The 13,650-nt window shown below is 39.1% G+C and overlaps 1 long non-coding RNA gene across 1 annotated transcript; it reads left to right on the top strand.

The window, feature by feature from the left end:
• The first annotated feature begins 972 nt into the window (after positions 1–972).
• On the top strand, positions 973–12,043 carry LOC137983269 (uncharacterized). Its single transcript, XR_011118935.1, has 3 exons — positions 973–1,119; positions 6,626–6,723; positions 11,519–12,043. It is a non-coding gene; the product is annotated as an uncharacterized lncRNA (long non-coding RNA).
• The last annotated feature ends 1,607 nt before the right edge of the window (positions 12,044–13,650 follow it).

The following is a 13,650-nucleotide window of genomic DNA, read 5'->3' as shown; positions in this document are numbered from 1 at the left end:
TTTAAGTCTAAGAACCTGATTTAAAACGGTTAGCTTTCAATAATTGTGATTTAGGGTTAGTCCGCAGTCTGCAAATGTCAGTCACCGAGTCTACACATCCAGTTCAAATTAAAAGTACTTCAACTGCAACCTTATGACAGCTTCCAATGGGAGCCAAAGAGCTGTATGTTTTTGTGCTGAGTGAAGGGCATATTTTGACACCTTAGAAAAAAAGAAAAGCCCAGTTAAACTCACTGCCTATCGTACCAGCAACAAGTATTATGGTACAACAGATAATATTATTATTGTTTCACAAACACACTAAGGTTGATGTAACAACTGCATCAGATAACCTTACGCCCACGAGATACCAGATACACTTACATCTACTCCAACGTCAATCCGTTCTTTGGGAAGTGTAATGTGGCAAAATTAGCAGTTCACTGTAAAAGGCTATTGCTTCAAATCTCGGCAATTAAAGCAGTATTTATAACTGACTAACCAGTGAAGAAGCATGAAGGTATCATCTTGGACCCAACAGTCCACATAAAATCCTTCTATGGGCTTCAAGACACGGGGCAGTTAGAAAAAGACGAAACCTATTGTCTTCACAAACATGAGACTAAGGCAAAGTGGTGGCGTTAAATACCTGAACACACCCAAAAGATGACACGGGCGGTACCAATCACTTCACTAGCTATAGCGCTAGCTCTGGATGGGATAGACTTGCTTGTGTATTTATCCACGGAATTACAGCATGCCCACAAGGTACGTATCTGTTCTTCTCGTAAGAAAAAGTTAGTTACAAAGCCCGGGAACATGTTTTATTTCCCAACGAAATAATAAAACGCGCCGAGGAAGAATGAATTACACGGATCACGAAAACTCATATTAATTATTTTACACTGGCGTCGATCCTGAGAGGGGGATCGTCTTAATTCGCAGTGTATCCCACAATGCATCGTACTTCACACCCGGGCTTCTGGGAACGAGATTACTCGGTTGCATTTTTAAAGTCTTCGAAGACAACGGTCTCATGGAATTCGCTGTTGTAGACACAGCATTTTCCGAATGGATTTTTGTCCTTGAGCTGCCATTTAACTAACGCAGAAAGCAAACACAAGTCGTGCCAAACATGAGGTAAGCGGAAGTTGTTTGCTGGATTTCCATGTTTTTTTCAGTTTACATAGCCCCCGGCACCCCTCGCGTTTGCCCCGTAACTTATCTATTGTAGATTACCTCCCAATTGTAGATTACCTCCCAACCTTTTCAATCTTATGATCATACCACATCTCTGAGACTTACATATTGAATCGATGGCACATCTTCCAGTGTATTACCTGCGCAATTTTATCACTTCGCCATGCTACATGTAGTGCACTGCACTCGCTCTGATTAGTCTGATACAGTAATGCTCATGCAGAACTGTCTCATCTCTGGCGGACCACACATCCCACACGTTCCTGAAACATCTTCATCTTTTATCTCTGATAAGCTCTGTGTTCCCATAAAACTTTCCATATCGAGCATTGCTGGTGTACTTCTGTAATAGGTCCCTTTTAATATCTTCTTTCTCCTTGCCTTTTCCCGGGAAGTCCTTATTGCTCACTTCTCTGATGAAGATTTCACCACTCCTTGCCGCATATTTTCGCAGACTTTCAATTTCCATATTGTTGAGGGACATAGTTTTTAAGTGTTTAACCCACTGACACCTCAAACGCCCTGGAACGCCTCCAGTTGGCGAGTAAAATCGTCTTGCTTTAGACAGAGTAAAATCTGTCACTCCCAGGGGGTCAGTGGGTTAACCCATTCACACTTAAAACGCCCTAGGATGCCCCCCATTGACGAGTAAAATCGTCTGGCGTTAGACAGAGTAAAATCTATCACTCCCAGGGGGTCAGTGGGTTAACCCATTCACACTTAAAACGCCCTAGGATGCCCCCCCATTGACGAGTAAAATCGTCTGGCGTTAGACAGAGTAAAAATCTATCACTCCCAGGGGGTCAGTGGGTTAACCCATTCACACTTAAAACGCCCTAGGATGCCCCCCATTGACGAGTAAAATCGTCTGGCATTAGACAGAGTAAAATCTATCAAGTGTCATCCCTCCCAGGTGTCAATGGGTTAACACGGTCCTCTACACTAATCAAACCCTTTCCACCAATTTGCCGTGGCAAATTAATATAGTCTCTAATGTTATTTGTATGATTAAAGTTTGATAAATACTTAAAAGCTTCCTTGTCTTTTGGGCAATTTCTTCCAGTTTATCCTTCTTCCAAAATATAATACCAACCCCATACCTTATCACAGACACTGCTCTTGGATTCAAGGCAAATCTTGTGTTTCCTGCATTAAGTTTTGAGTTTTATAATGTGCTTTTCACCCATATGAAGTACTCTTTTCTGACTATATCTTTCATGTCTGTATGTTTCATGTTGTCTGCTTCAAAAACCCTGAGGTATTTAATGTACACTTTATTTTTGTCTATCTGCGTCATCAGCTGATAATTCGGTAATGTTTTTCCCCTGCTTTCTTCTAACTTTCCCCGTTTAGTGACCAAAAGTCCAAAACCCACATTTTTTAATGCTAAACTTCATTCCAGTATCCTAGCTATATACACATACTGTATTGATCAAGGAATTCCGCTGTTTTTCATTGTTTCCATACGGTTAAAGGTCATCCATAAAGAACAACTGATTTACGGTAACATACCCCTTTCTTAATTCGTACCCTGCTTTACTCTTCCTCAAATCAATCAATGTCAATGGTATCAATACATCATCATCATCATCATCATCATCATCATCATCATCATCATCATCATTATTATTATTATTTACTTTCATTGTTGATTTTCTCAGCTCTGTGACAGCCAGTTTCTGTATTGGTATCCCATTTGAACCTCTACCCTGAGATATCCAATACTCTCCTCGGTATCCTTGCTGATCCCAGTGGGGCAGCTAAAATTGTACTCTGCTACTACCGGTACTTCCTTCTTGATATCCAGCTTTTTCAACTCCTTCTCCAGTACTGTTTTGCCACAGCTCCCAATTCTCCTACTGTACAACCAGTAATACTTTTGCTGATCATGAGGTGTTCCACAATCTTTGAATCTCCCTTGCCAAGTCTTAGTACAGTACATGTACTTTTCAATCTCCACTTTCTCCTTTTTCTTCTCTTGTACTCTTCCATGTCTACATGTAGGTATTGATGCATGTACATTTATGACCAAGCCTGGCAAAAAGCGCCGGTCATCAGACATTTGTCCGGTAAACTTGAGGTTTTGACTGGCAAATGATCAGTCTGACCGGACAGGCTGATCAGGGTCTTCTGATATGATGCAAAGTAAAACTGTATTTTTACAGATGCATTGATTTAAATTAAATAACACTGCAATGTACATGTGCTGTGGAATCAACAAGGATACTGTTCCCCAAATGCATGTTGTTTGTGTTTTCATTGGACTGATAAGATTTTATGACCAGTTTTACAGTGAATTTTTAGGGCCTCAAATTACATTTCTTATCGTGACTTCAATAACTAACGTTATTGCCTATGCACAAACAAAAGCTGAAACATATACAAATGTATTTTGTTCAACTAGAATGACAAACAAAGAAAGCAAAAACATAAGAATTCTCAATAGAATGGCAAACGAAAGCAACAGTATTGTCAAAACAGTATTGGGCAGTGTGCGCATGTTTTGATTGTTTTCATTGTCATGCAACAAAAAGCAAATTCAAAACCGTTCAATAAAAGAATCCAACAACTTGAAATGATTTCAAGACAAATATATAAACCGTTTCTCCAATTGTCAGGTCTGTGTGGTACATCGTTTCTGAGTTATCAATTTCCCGAAGCATTTCACACAATGCTGCCATGTTGGTAGACCGTCCGTGGTCCACCAATATGGTGGCCAGTAATCAACGAAAACATCTGGAGTTCACTTTTCCGCAAATGTGCTTACTTAAATCAGAAACCCATAAGGGTTGAAACAATACAATACATGCTTAATTGACCACTCCCCATGGGGGCTTTTCAGGGCCAATGAAACACAACGAAACGACAGAACAGAACAACAACAACTGTTAAGAATCCCAACTGGCCAGAGGCAAGCCAGTTGGCTATTTACAAGTGCAGCTGGGAAGTTGAACCAGGGACTACCAGGATCAAATTCACCAAATGGTCAGAGCAGGTCTTGAACCCGGGATCTCCCGATCTCAAGGCAAGCGCCCTAACCACTGGGCCACACTGCCAACATGAAACGTGTAACGCACGTTCACAGCTTCCGAATATTAAGTGCGAACTGATTGGTTGAATGTTTCAGTGCTAAGTACCATATTTGGAAACCCCTTGCTCTTGTTGTTCCAAATATGGTAATTAGCAAATTGAATAATTATTCAGATGAAGCTTGTTCCCCAGCACACAGGGGGCCGTTACACGTTTCAACCCTTGTGGGTTTCTGATAAAATACATGTGTATGAACACCTCTCGTAATGTACTTGAAATCCACAAATGTCTGAGAATCATAGAAAGAGACAAGCTTTTCAATCAGCTCTGTATCCTGGGGTCACGCAAGGTAAAAATTTGGAAATTCAAAAATGCTGTATCCGAAACAGAGGACGTTATGGAACTGGGAAAAAGATTTATTTCTAGTTCATCTTCAACCCTCATTTAGATACAGAAAATATGTGCATGTGAATATTTCAAAGGTTTAATTTTAAATACTGTTTTTTGTACATTGGTCTGAAGAAAGTTCTAAAATATTTGAATGGAATCTTGAAAGATTTTTTTGAAATTCTTCCGAATATGACTGAAGAATAATTTGAACAACAACAGTGGTGTCTTCCCACATGAATATTGACATAATGTTAAGTGATTTTACCCCATAAGATCTTACACGGGATTCCGATCATGCTAGAGCAGAAATAGTTTCAGGCCTGACGTTAAAACACGAAAAAGAAGGATCTTCCTGTCCGGCTACGGGCAATGCAAAAGATTTGAACCTTAACCCTCACCCTAACCACTTTTAAAAAAGAAAAAAAAGAAAAAAAGAAAAACGAGACAATGAAAATGAGGTGCCGTGGCCTGGCCTGACACATGACAGGCTTATAGCAAAAAAAATTATTTGTAGGCTTAATGACCCATGTGTGATTTAGATCTTAATTGTCTTTGAAAACAATATCTGCTCTTTGTGCCTGTATAACAATGATCTGTTTGTTTAGAGAAATCCAAAAGTATCTTTGCTTTGCTATTTTCTGCCACTTTCTTCTCAACATGGTCATACCAATTCCTTGAGTATGAGAGATAATATTTTTTACATAGATTTTAGTGTATTATTTGAGCTACTTTGTCATGTCTCTTTAGAACTACATTCACATTGTGCAAGTTTGCTACACAAATGGAGAATGTGAAATATAGTTTTGTCTCTCTATTTATACATTCTGCATTTTGTGGTTGACTGGCTTGTTTTTCTATGATAACCTCCCTCCATCAAGTTGTTAGTGCCTGATCCTTTGCAGTTTCTTCTTCATGTACATGTATCCATTCCTGAGCCAATAATTGTAGCCATGGCTGACTGGGCTACCCTGCCTAAATAAAGTTGACTTGACTTTTCTGATCTTAATCTTATTGTTTCCTCCACTGATTTCAGTCCTCTTCTGCCCTCATTCCTTGCTAAGTAAAGCCTGGCCATGCTTGCTCTGGGATAATGATAATAATAATTAGAATGATAATAATAACAACAATAATAATAATAATAATAATAATAATATTATTATTATTATTATTATTATTATTATTATTATTATTCCATGAAGCTGTAAAGCTAAATGCACCATGATATAATAATAATTTAATAATAATAATAATAATAATAATAATAATAATAATAATAATAATAATAATTATTATATTATATTATTATAAATTATTATTATTATTATGGTGCATTTAGCTTCATGGCAGGTACAGTGTACTGTATGGTACACCCTGTACATTGTAATCAAAACTTCAAGAAATTTTAATCCCATCATCAGGTCATAACAAGCTGCCTTAGACTTCAAGGACTCTTTGGAGGATTGTTGCTTATCCCAGCAAGAGCTGCCAACTCTATCCCAGCAAACATGTACATGTAGTCCCGAGCCAGTCTCTTTGGAATAGTACCCAGTGCTCCAATAACAACAGGGACAACTTTAACACTCCTTGATCTTCCACAAGGCTTTTATCTCAACTGCCAGATCCAGATACTAATCTTGTTGACCTTTTCCTCTTGTTTGATATCTACCCTTCTGTCACTAGGGCATGCAATAGATGAGGCAATTTTTGTTTTGTTTGTACACAAACACAATGTCAGGGTGATTGTGATCCAGTTTCTTATCTGTTTGTATAGAGAAATCTCACAGTAGTTTAAAAATTCTCAGACTCATAGTTGTACAGTGTATAAGCAGTTTAACAGCTGAGGGCAACTTGTATGATGGACCTGAATACCAATACATGATAGTTAATTGCATGTCTGGTCAGGTGTGCCACTGGTCCATGTAACTATATAAATATGCCAAAGGAATCTATTAGTCTACATTATTATTGTTACATGTAGCAATTGTACAATGTAATTAAATTTAATTGTACCTCTAATTTCTTGCAGCCTGCTCCATATGCCTCTGGAGAACAAGCTGTTTAATTGTCACCAGAAGACTGAGAATACTTTAAATATGTTAATTCATTCAAGGTGCAAAGATACATGTAAGTACTATTTTTATTAAACTCACAAAAAGTAACAGTTATTATAACAAGTATACACAGGAAGTTATTGTCAAAATGTCAGTCTTTATTCCAGAAATTGGCCAATGAGGGCTCAATTATTGTCAGCTGGAGAAACATTTTGTAACCATGCATTATCAAATTTTTCATTATGGTTAACCTCAGTAGTGCTAGAGTCTGGGCTTCTGATAGGATGCGGAAAAAAATGAAAGACTATGCGGAAATTTTTGGCCATAATTATTATGCGTAAACATGCGTTGATTATGCAGAAATTACACTGGATTATGCGGTTCCAAATTTAAGCAATAATTTGTAGAACTAATAATTACATGTAGGCTCATCCAATGTATTTACATGCTTATGGTAAGTCAAGACTCGAAATTGCGACCAATACAGTCTAATTTGCAACTGAATTTTTTCCCTTTGCAATTTCCGACCAGCTTTCACCGTTAAGATAAAAGGGTTAGCAATTAGCTTTTTGCTGAACCTTTTGCTAAAATAAATAAAGCCAAACCTTAAAGTGGAGCTCCCGTTTTTAACCCCAAAAAGCAATAAAATGTTTATGGAAATAACTATGCTTCTGCATAAAGTACAGATTGAATTAATCATCATTAGTGTGGACAGTTTACAGTGATCAAACGGATCAAACACCTCTGAGCTGACAGCATGCAGCAAACAAACAAGCCTTCCAAACAATAACCAACAATTTTAGTCAACTAAAACTGAAATTACACGCATAGTGATGTCTTTCACAACATTTTCTGTTTGACTGACAATCTTTACTCTTTAATCTTTACTAGGATTTCTTTGCTTAATTTTTTCAAATTTCGTTGCCTCTTCTCTGATGCTCTTTCCTGTTCTTTATCCTGTTGCTCATCACTAATATGATTTCCCGCCAAAAAACACCGGTTGCCAAGTGCAATGCTACCATGCGATTTCCGGCCAAGAAAAATTGTCCGAACACTCCTGTTCCCACAGGCTGTCCGGCTTCCCCACCTCCACCCTAACAGTCTGTACGGGCGGACAGATGTACGTGACATCATAACAAAAATTTCTCGCATGGATACTCTCACCCATGGTGCTCCGCTGGCACCCTTTGCGTGCCTAAGATCCGCTATTAATATTAAAGTCTTGTAGCCCTGATCATCTACTGTACATTTGATGAATTGATGTCAGTTTTTCATGCGTCTGTCCTGTTATTGATCATGAATTTCATCATAACATTGTCAAAGTAGCTGAGTGGATCCACCTCCACCCCGACAGTCTGTACGGGCGGACGGATGTACATGACATCATAACAAAAATTGGATCCGCAGACTACTTTGATAATGTTATGACGAAATTCATTGTCAATAACAGGACAGATGCATGAAAAACTGACATCAATTTGTTTTTCACAATAACAAAAAGGAGAGGGGTCAAAATTAAGTCAAACCATGTGAAGAAGGGGAGACAAAAATGCGAGAACTTCAATCTGACGCGAGCAATGTTGTGTCATTATCGCATATTATCGCATTATAAATTTATGTAAGACGGGACAAAGATCTTTCCAGTAGAGGGGAGTACATGCTTGAAACGGTTTATCTGTGGATGCTAGAGAGTACAGCCCAGAAAAAAATAAATATAAATGTGGCTGGAACAGTTTGTACAGTAATTAACATAATTTTTTATTCTACTATATATATATACACACACACACTGTGGCTGGAACAGTTTGTACAGTAATTAACATAATTTTTTATTCTACTATATATATATATAGGCGATAGGCGAAATAAAATAACTTGTCAGTATTTGCGCATGCTCACTAGCTCGCTAGTTTGAGCACTCTGGCATGACTTAAATGTACCACATGTGTGGGACATTGGGGGTGGCTTTATAAGCTTAACCTCCATCCCAGACATCAGCACTGCACTGATGAGGCCCAGAAGGCCGAAACAGTACTGTCTGCAGTTAGATATAGCTCTTTGGCATTACAAAGCTTTAGCTTTCATGTCCAAATTGAGCACTCTACTGGGATGAGTCATTGCCGCTAGCAATTGCGCATGCTCACCAGCTCGCTAGTTTGAGCACTCTGGCATGACTTAGATGTACCACATGTGTGGGACATTGGGGGTGGCTTTATAAGCTTAACCTCCATCCCAGACATCAGCACTGCACTGATGAGGCCCAGAAGGCCGAAACAGTACTGTCTGCAGTTATATATACATATATATATCTGACTGATTTTTGAAGAAGGTGGCTGCTTAAATTTTCGGTTGAATACGGGCGAAGCCCGTATTCAACCTCTTGGCGCGGTCTTTGAACCAGGGGGGGCTCCGTCAAGACATGCCTGTGCAAACTCTAGAGTGTCTGAGCTATGATTTAAATGTTAGCTTGCACCTATAAGAGCAAGGCAAAGTTAGTTTAGGGGGGGTTGATTATACCCTGAGTTAGAGTTTGTGCCTTGGTTTAAATAAAATAACTTGTCAGTATTTCTGTGACACTACTTGGCAGAAATTGATCGCCTATGACTTAGGAATGACCAAGAAGCTAATTCTCTTATATAGGACTTGATCAAAATTTAAGTCAGGAAGTCAGGAAATGTCTTACCTTGACCCCTCAGGTGCCACAGGGATCCCCATGCAAGGACCAGTAAAATAATTATTAGACACGTGTAAACTCGAGAAGTTGCATTGTCCAGGATGGGGTAAAGTTTGATCCTAGCTGCAATCATAGCTGTCAGTAGAAAGAACTTTGTTGTGCATCTGAAGGGGCTAAGTTACAGCATCAATGGGTAGCTTTTTGTAAATCCAGTCAGATATATATATTTATATATATAAACAAAAACAAAGTAAACACGCAAGGCAAAGATCAGCTGTTGCTACTCGATCTGAGTTTCACGCCGGTTGGCGATCTTCAGGCAACTGGCAGTTCAAATTTATTACAAGCGCATATAAACAAAGTTGACATCTAAAACAATGGTATATATATATATAGAGAGAGAGAGAGAGTGTAGGAGAGAAACCCTGACAATGCACACCCCAAATAATCATATTTTTACCTGTATAAATGTTTGAAAGAAAATTTGCCCTGAGCGGGATTTGAACCCACGTCCCCCCATTACTAGTCGGGTGTGATCACCACTACACCACCAGGACAACCATGCTGGCAACACAGCCATCGAAGAGGTGATTTACGTGGTTAAGGCGTGGGCTTCCCGGGAAATTTTCTTTCAAGGTGACAAGGTAGGGGAGCCTATAACTTCACTTGAAACCCAACTAAGGATCAAATTAATGATGCACGACCGTAGTCAACTTAGCGGATTACAAGGAAGGATCCTAGAAGGATACAGGCTAATTTTAATTTTAGAGGGAGTGTAGGAGAGAAACCCTGACAATGCACCTTGAAAGAAAATTTCCTGGGAGGCCCACGCCTTAACCACGTAAATCACCTCTTCGATGGCTGTGTTGCCAGCATGGTTGTTCTGGTGGTGTAGTGGTGATCACACCCGACTAGTAATGGGGGGACGTGGGTTCAAATCCCGCTTAGGGCAAATTTTCTTTCAAACATTTATTCAGTTAAAAATGTGATTATTTGGGGTGTGCATTGTCAGGGTTTCTCTCCTACACTCTCTCTAAAATTAAAATTAGCCTGTATCCTTCTACATGTAGGATCCTTCCTTGTCATCTGCTAAGTTGACTACGGTCGTGCATCATTAATTTGATCCTTAGTTGGGTTTCAAGTGAAGTTTTAGGCTCCCCTACCTTGTCACCTTGAAAGAAAATTTCCCGGCAGGCCCACGCCTTAACCACGTAAATCACCTCTTCGATGGCTGCCGGCAGCTGCTAACTAACTCTGACCTTTTGTGAAGTGTGACGAGCTCCGGGTGGCAAATTATGTAATATTTCTCAAGTGTGCATAAGTTATATCTTTTAGTAGTGTACAATACGCACGCACGTATATATATAATGTCCTCGTAATTTTAAATTTTTAAGCTTCAGTTCTTATTCTGCATAGTAAATTGTAGTAATGTAGATAGAACACCACCCTAATTAACTTAGTGTTAGCATGGTGATATCCTCTTGTTTTTATTATTATATTATTGTTAATAATAATTGGACTTTCCAGTTGCCTGCTATCCACCCTTTGCATTCTATTGCAAATCATCTGCAACACAATAGCCCATTTCCGAGTTGCTGCATGCCTCAGTTTCAAAGTGAGTCCTGCAGTGCACAACAGTACTGTAATTGAAATGCGTATTCTTATGCAAATCAGACTCATTTCCCTTACAGTGGTTTAGCACCAAGCCTCACTTTGAAACCGTGACAAACAGCAACTCCGAAATGGCCCTTTGTGTTTTTGGTTTAAGTGATAGGTCTAAGTTTGGATTGTGCCATTGATAATTACTCAAAAATTGTTTTTAAACTTAAACATTGAAAAATTGTGAGGACAGGCTCATTAATCGATTTTTACCTGCTTATGTACTATGCAACCTTTGCTCTTTATCATATAAAATAACACTGTAATTTGTGCAAATGAACATTTTACATTATGCCTTATTTGATTTTGTTACCATAATATTAGTCGCTCTACACTGTATACTGTGAGGATCAGAAAAGCATGTGAACACCTGAAATACATGTAGTTGTGGAGTTTGATTATAATTATTAATTTTAAGGGAAAGCCAATCAGACATGATAAAACTTAAAACTGCATTCCAACAGAAATATTAAATAGGTGAAATAGTTTGTGACCTATTTTTTTTTGCTCACAGGTTGTGAACTTTTCATTTCAGGTGTTCATTTTTTTTTGAGTGTGGAAGGAAGTCGCCGCCTAACATTGCTTCTTTTCACTTGCCCCACAAGTTGGTGTGCATGAAACCATACTGAGTCCTTTAAATTAATATTACGAAAGTTAATAAGAAATGCTCTAGGGTGGAATAATTTAGTTCAGATTATTAAGAATTTGTCAAGACATCTTTATATAAGTGTGGTCAGAGTAAGAGATTTAACAGTAACTTCATTAAAATCACCACAAATTAATTGCATTTTTTATAATCAATGTTTTTGTATTTCTCCTTTTAACTGAACGTTACATGTACTTCAAGGCTTTTGCTGTGGATTAATTAATATGGATAGAAAAAGTGGAGTTAAAGCAATAAAAACATTGTTCAGCCACTGAAGAGTGTTACTCGCAATAATGGTATCATTGAATTCAACTTTTAGCTTAATTTTCCAAACTTTCAGTACTTATAGTAATGTATGTGTGTGTTACTGGTGTGTAACTCATGTAGAAAATATGAAGTGTATTCTGTTATTAATTTCTTCGTGCTCAATGTCTTGTCTTTGTGGGATTTCTGAGGGCTTCATTGATCTTTAACATACGATACAAAGTCTCGTCTCTCACAAAAAAAAAATTACCCCCTTGTGGGGACGCAATATGTGTATTTTTCATACCAACTTATGAGGACTTTGCTGAAGTCCCCAGAAGTATGGTATGGTTACAGTTAAATGCCAACTTCTGGGGACATTTTTGTGAGGACTCGAAAATGTCCCCATATTCTGAACTGTCCCCACAGAGCTGGTGTGCATTCATATGTCTGTCCCCGTAAGTGTGCATTTGTGAGTGCACTAAAACACTCCGGTGAGGCAAACTCACAATGATATTAAATAAGACAAACTGATAAAACGCTTCGGAGGGAGAAGCTCATAGGACCTTTTAGTGAGACAAACTCAGTACAACACCTAAATGAGACAAACTCACTATAACACTTCAGTGAGGAAAACTCACGGAAGAACTACGGCGAGACAAACTCGCTATAAATTTCGGTGAGACAAATTCTTTAAAACGCTTCGATGCGACAAACTCACCATAACTCTTCGATGAGACAAACTCACCGTAACTCTTTAGTGAGACAAACTCACAAGAAAAACACTTGGGTGAGACAACCTCACTAATTAAACACTTTGGTGAGACGAACTCAACGGAAAAACGCTTAGGTGAGACAAACTCACTAATTAAACACTTCGGTGAGACAAACTCGCCAGAAAAACACCTCGGTGAGACAAAGTCACTACAAAAACACTTCGGTGAGACAAACGTACTAATCAAACACTTCGGTGAGACAAACTCACCAATTACACACTCCGGTGAGACAAACTCACTCAGTAGAAAACCTCTTTCAGTGAGACAAACTCACTAATTCAACACTTCAGTGGGCCAAACCCACTGTCAACTCTTGGAGAGACAAACTCACTACGACAATCCGTAAGTGAGATAAACTGACAGAAGCGCTGCGATATTACGCTATATTGCAATTCGAGCGAAACCAACTCACCACAAAAAAAAAGCGGAACAAATTCGATACGCCAAGAGGGACGGGAAAAACTCGCTATAAAACCGTCTAACAATAACGCTATGATCGAGACAAACTCGCAAAAAACATATGCGGGGAAGCGGGGCGCTATGCTGCGACGTCCTGCAAAACACGCTAGCGACCGATAGCAAAAACAAAGCAAGTAGGCCAACAACAGGCAGGAAGAACTCACCACATCAGCATCTGGTACATGAACAGGTTGAGCTGCAGGAACGGCAAGCGGCGCGGCAACGGCAACATTCTGGGCGTCTTGAGCCTGGTTTTGAGCGGCCCCTGCTTGGGCTGGAGGTACGGCGAGTGCGTCTTGCAATTGCTGAACATCAGGAACAACAGGAACTTGATTCGCCATGACGATTTCGGCGCAGCGATGAAGCGATAACATATAGTGATAAGGGAGTGGTCTTATATAAGAGTCCCATACCTCTGGGACACGTGAAGGATTGCTACGGACTGCACGCGGTATGCTAAGGTTACATAATCAGCGTTTTAAGGCTATTTTGCGCGGATCCCCTAGAGAGACTACTACTACTACTACTACTACTACTACTACT

The sequence above is a fragment of the Montipora foliosa genome, chromosome 13 (assembly GCF_036669935.1).
Source record: "Montipora foliosa isolate CH-2021 chromosome 13, ASM3666993v2, whole genome shotgun sequence".
In the NCBI taxonomy this organism is placed as follows: Eukaryota; Metazoa; Cnidaria; class Anthozoa; order Scleractinia; family Acroporidae; genus Montipora; species Montipora foliosa.
This window is presented reverse-complemented; position numbering and strand designations above follow the sequence as displayed.